Here is a 6,996-nt window from a genome sequence, read left to right on the forward strand (position 1 = left end):
ATAACACGTATTGATCCTATATAGCTAATAATATGGACCCACTCCATGTGGACTGAGTACAAAACACCACAACCTGTTAAGAGCTTCAGTAAGTTGTGTGTTGTGGTGTGCATGTGCAGTGTAGACAGTGCTCAACACAAACATGTCAGAGAAAAGGAGTCTGGGACAGTAGGTTGGTGGGGATCATACAAACACAAATAAAAGTTGCTCCCAAAATACAAGCACAGGATTATAGTCGCCCCAGAGAGGCAGTAAAGCTCATGAAATAAAGTTGACTAACACATAAAGACATAATAAGTATTCCTTTTAGCCATTAACAGGACGGGGTAACTTAACGAGGGGATGCCATGGTCACATCCACACAATAAACCTGATTCTGACACACCAATGGCCATCATGGATATTTATCTGAAGGGCGAGATATACAGTACAGTACCAGTCAAAGGTTTGGACAGCTACTCATTACTTTTACTATTTTCTACATTGTAGAATAATAGTGAAGACACCAAAACGATGAAATAACACATATGGAATCATGTATTAATCAAAAAAGCGTTAAACAAATTCTTCAAAGTAGGCTCCCTTTACCTTGATGACAGTGTTGGCATTCTCTCAACCAGCTTCACCTGGAATACTTTTCCAACAGTCTTGAAGGAGTTCCCACTAATGCTGAGCACTTGTTGGCTGCTTTTCCTTCACTCTGCAGTCCAGCTCATCCCAAACCATCTCAATTGGGTAGAGGTCGGGTGACTGTGGAGGCCAGGTCATCTGATGCAGCACTTGATCACTCTCCTTCTTGGTCAAATAGCCCTTCCACAGCCCTGAGGTGTGTTGGGTCATTGTCCTGTTGAAAAACAAATGAAAGTCCCACTAAGCGCAAACCAGATGGGATGGCCTATCGCTGCAGAATGCTGTGGTAGCCATGCTGGTTAAGTGTGCCTTGAAATTTTAAATAAATCAGACAGACAGCAAAGCACCCCCGCACCATCATACCCCCTCCTCCATGCTTCACGGTGGGATCCACTCACACATGCGGAGATCATCTATTCACCTACTCTGCGTCTCACAAAGACATGGCGGTTGGTACCAAAAATGTCACATTTGGACTCATGACACCAAAGTCAGATTTCCTCCAGTCTAATGTCCATTGCTCGTGTTTCTTGGCCAAAGCAAGTCTCTTCTTCTTATTGGTGTCCTTCGGTAGTGGTTCTTTGCAGCAACTCGACCATGCAAGGCTGATTCACACAGTGTCCTCTTAACAGTTGATGTTGATATGTGCCTGTTACTTGAACTCTGTGAAGCATTTATTTGGGCTGTAATTTGAGGCTGGTAACTCTAATGAACTTATCCTCTGCAGCAGAGGTAACTCTGGGTCTTCCTTTCCTGTGGCGGTCCTCATGAGAACCAGTTTCATCATAGCGCTTGATGGTTTTTGCAACTGCACTTGAAGAAAAGTTCAAAGTTCTTGACATTTTCCAGATTGACTGACCTTCGTGTCTTAAAGTAATGATGGATTGTCATTTCTCTTTGCTTATTTGAGCTGTTCTTGCCGTAATATGGACTTGGTCTTTTACCAAATAGGGCTATCTTTTTTATATAACCCTCACCTTGTCACAACACAACTGATTCACCACAAATTAACTTTTAAAAATGCTGTTAATTGAAATGTATTCCTGGTGACTACCTCATGAAGCTGGTTCAGAGAATGCCAAGAGTGTGTAAAGCTGTCATCAAGGCAAAGGGTGGCTACTTTGAAGAATCTCAATATAAAATATATTTTGAACACTTTTTTGGTTACTACTTTAATCCATATGTGTAATTTCATAGTTTTCGTCTTTACTATTGTTCTACAATGTAGAAAATAGTCAAAATTAAGAAAAACCCTTAAATGAGTAGGTGTGTCCAAACTTTAAACTGGTATTGTATATCAGAGATGTATCATGACATGATCATGATATCTATCTGAAGGGATAGACACTGTAGAGATGTTTATTAGAGATGTATCATGATATATATCTAAAGGAATATACACTGTAGAGATGTATCATGATATCTATCTGAAGGGATATACACTGTAGAGATGATGTTTATTAGAGATGTATCATGATATATATCTGAAGGGATATACACTGTAGAGATGTATCATGATATCTATCTGAAGGGATATACACTGTAGAGATGTATCATGATATCTATCTGAAGGAATATACACTGTAGAGATGTTTATTAGAGATGTATCATGATATCTATCTATACACTGTAGAGATGATATACACTGTAGAGATGTATCATGATATCTATCTGAAGGAATATACACTGTAGAGATGTTTATTAGAGATGTATCATGATATCTATCTAAAGGGATATACACTGTAGAGATGTATCATGATATCTATCTAAAGGAATAGACACTGTAGAGATGTTTATTAGAGATGTACCATGATATCTATCTAAAGGAATAGACACTGTAGAGATGTTTATTAGAGATGTATCATGATATCTATCTGAAGGGATATACACTGTAAAGATGTTTATTAGAGATGTATCTTGATATCTATCTGAAGGAATATACACTGTAGAGATGTTTATTAGAGAAGTATCATGATATCTATCTGAAGGAATATACACTGTAGAGATGTTTATTAGAGATGTATCATGATATCTATCTAAAGAAATATACACTGTAGAGATGTATCATGATACCTATCTGAAGGAATAGACACTGTAGAGATGTTTATTAGAGATGTATCATGATATCTATCTGAAGGAATATACACTGTAGAGATGTTTATTAGAGATGTATCATGATATCTATCTAAAGGAATAGACACTGTAGAGATGTTTATTAGAGATGTATCATGATATCTATCTAAAGGAATATACACTGTAGAGATGTTTATTAGAGATGTATCATGATATCTATCTAAAGGATATACACTGTAGAGATGTTTATTAGAGATGTATCATGATATATCTATCTGTAAGATGTATCATATACTACTGAAGGGATAGACACTGTAGAGATGTTTATTAGAGATGTATCATGATATCTATCTGAAGGAATATACACTGTAGAGAGATGAGAGATATCATGATATCTATCTGAAGGGATATACACTGTAGAGATGTATCATGATATCTATCTGAAGGAATAGACACTGTAGAGATGTTTATTAGAGATGTATCATGATATCTATCTGAAGGAATAGACACTGTAGAGATGTTTATTAGAGATGTATCATGATATCTATCTGAAGGAATAGAGATGTTTATTAGAGATGATATCATGATATACACTATCTGATAAGGAATATACACTGTAGAGATGTTTATTAGAGATGTATCATGATATCTATCTGAAGGAATATACACTGTAGAGATGTTTATAGAGTATCATGATATCTATCTGAAGGAATAGACACTGTAGAGATGTTTATTAGAGATGTCATGATATCTATCTAAAGGAATATACACTGTAGAGATGTTTATTAGAGATGTATCATGATATCTATCTGAAGGAATATACACTGTAGAGATGTTTATTAGAGATGTATCATATCTATCTAAAGGAATATACACTGTAGAGATGTATCATGATATTATTAGAGATGTATCATGATATCTATCTAAAGGAATATACACTGTAGAGATGTATCATGATATCTATCTAAAGGAATAGACACTGTAGAGAGATGTATCATGATATCTATCTGAAGGAATAGACACTGTAGAGATGTATCATGATATCTATCTGAAGGGATATACACTGTAAAGATGTTTATTAGAGATGTATCATGATATCTATCTGAAGGAATATACACTGTAGAGATGTTTATTAGAGATGTATCATGATATCTATCTGAAGGAATATACTACACTGTAGAGATGTATCATGATATCTATCTGAAGGAATATACACTGTAGAGATGTATCATGATATCTATCTGAAGGAATAGACACTGTAGAGATGTTTATTAGAGATGTATCATGATATCTATCTGAAGGAATAGACACTGTAGAGATGTATCATGATATCTATCTAAAGAGTTTATGTAAGGAATAGACACTGTAGAGAGATGTATCATGATATCTATCTGAAGGAATATACACTGTAGAGATGTATCATGATATCTATCTATAGACACTGTAGAGATGTATCATGATATCTATCTAAAGGGAATCATGATATCTATCTAAAGGAATAGACACTGTAGAGATGTTTATTAGAGATGTACCATGATATCTATCTAAAGGAATATACACTGTAGAATGTATCATGATATCTATCTAAAGGAATAGACACTGTAGAGATGTTTATTAGAGATGTACCATGATATCTATCTAAAGGAATATACACTGTAGAGATGTTTATTAGAGATTTATCATGATATCTATCTGAATGGAATACACTGTAGAGATGTATCATGATATCTATCTGAAGGAATAGACATGTTGTATCATGATATCTATCTGAAGGGATATACACTGTAGAGATGTATCATGATATCTATCTGAAGGATATACATAGAGATGTTTATTAGAGATGTATCAAGGAGATGTATCATGATATCTATCTGAAGGATAGACACTGTAGAGATGTTTATTAGAGATGTATCATGATATCTATCTAAAGGAATATACACTGTAGAGATGATGTTTATTAGAGATGTATCATGATATCTATCTGAAGGAATATACACTGTAGAGATGTTTATTAGAGATGTATCATGATATCTATCTGGGAATATACATAGAGATGTATCATGATATCTATCTAGAGATGACACTTAGAGATGTATCATGATATCTATCTGAAGGAATATACACTGTAGAGAATCATGATATCTATATGTATCATGTATATATCTTAAGGAATATACACTGAGAGATGTATCATGATATCTATCTGAAGGGATAGACACTGTAGAGATGTTTATTAGAGATGTATCATGACATCTATCTAAAGGAATATACACTGTAGAGATGAATCATGATATCTATCTAGGGAGACATGTATCATGATATCTATCTGAATATACACTGTAGAGATGTATCATGATATCTATCTAGAAGGATAGACACTGTAGAGATGTTTATTAGAGATGTATCATGATATCTATCTGAAGGAATATACACTGTAGTGATGTTTATTAGAGATTTATCATGATATCTATCTAAAGGGATATACACTGTAGTGATGTTTATTAGAGATGTATCATGATATCTATCTGAATGAATATACACTGTAGAGATGTTTATTAGAGATGTACCATGATATCTATCTAAAGGAATATACACTGTAGAATGTATCATGATATCTATCTAAAGGGAAAGACACTGTAGAGATGTATAATGATATCTATCTAAAGGGATATACACTGTAGAATGTATCATGATATCTATCTAAAGGAATAGACAGTGTAGAGATGTTTATTAGAGATGTACCATGATATCTATGTGAAGGGATATACACTGTAAAGATGTTTATTAGAGATGTATCTTGATATCTATCTGAAGGAATATACACTGTAGAGATGTTTATTAGAGAAGTATCATGATATCTATCTAAAGAAATATACACTGTAGAGATGTATCATGATACCTATCTAAAGGAATAGACACTGTAGAGATGTATCATGATATCTATCTAAAGGAATAGACACTGAAGAGATGTTTATTAGAGATGTACCATGATATCTATCTAAAGGAATATACACTGTAGAGATGTTTATTAGAGATGTATCATGATATTTATCTAAAGGGAAAGACACTGTAGAATGTATCATGATATCTATCTAAAGGAATAGACACTGTAGAGATGTTTATTAGAGATGTACCATGATATCTATCTAAAGGAATGTACACTGTAGATATGTTTATTAGAGATGTATCATGATATCTATCTAAAGGAAAGACACTGTAGAGATGTTTATTAGAGATGTATCATGATATCTATCTAAAGGAATAGACACTGTAGAGAGTATCATGATCTGAAGGGATTACTTAGAGATGTATCATGATATCTATCTGAAGGGATATACACTGTAGAGATGTATCATGATATCTATCTGAAGGGATATACACTGTAGAGATGTTTATTAGAGATGTATCATGATATCTATCTAAAGGGATAGACACTGTAGAGATGTTTATTAGAGATGTTTCATGATATCTATCTAAAGGAATAGACACTGTAGAGATGTATCATGATATCTATCTGAAGGGATAGACACTGTAGAGATGTTTATTAGAGATGTATCATGACATCTATCTAAAGGAATATACACTGTAGAGATGAATCATGATATCTATCTGAAGGGATAAACACTGTAGAGATGTATCATGATATCTATCTGAAGGAATATACACTGTAGAGATGTATCATGATATCTATCTAAAAGGATAGACATTGTAGAGATGTATCATGATATCTATCTGAAGGAATATACACTGTAGAGATGTATCATGATATCTATCTAAAAAGGATAGACACTGTAGAGATGTTTATTAGAGATGTATCATGATATCTATCTAAAGGGATAGACACTGTAGAGATGTTTATTAGAGATATATCATGACATCTATCTAAAGGAATATACACTGTAGAGATGAATCATGATATCTATCTGAAGGGATAGACACTGTAGAGATGTTTATTAGAGAAGTATCATGATATCTATCTAAAGAAATATACACTGTAGAGATGTATCATGATACCTATCTAAAGGAATAGACACTGTAGAGATGTATCATGATATCTATCTAAAGGAATAGACACTGAAGAGATGTTTATTAGAGATGTACCATGATATCTATCTAAAGGAATATACACTGTAGAGATGTTTATTAGAGATGTATCATGATTTATCTATCTGAAGGAATAGACACTGTAGAGATGTTTATTAGAGATGTATCATGATATCTATCTAAAGGAATATACACTGTAGAGATGTTTATTAGAGATGTATCATGATATCTATCTAAAGGGAAAGACAC

The sequence above is a fragment of the Oncorhynchus masou genome, chromosome 14, assembly GCF_036934945.1.
Source record: "Oncorhynchus masou masou isolate Uvic2021 chromosome 14, UVic_Omas_1.1, whole genome shotgun sequence".
NCBI lineage: Eukaryota > Metazoa > Chordata > Actinopteri > Salmoniformes > Salmonidae > Oncorhynchus > Oncorhynchus masou.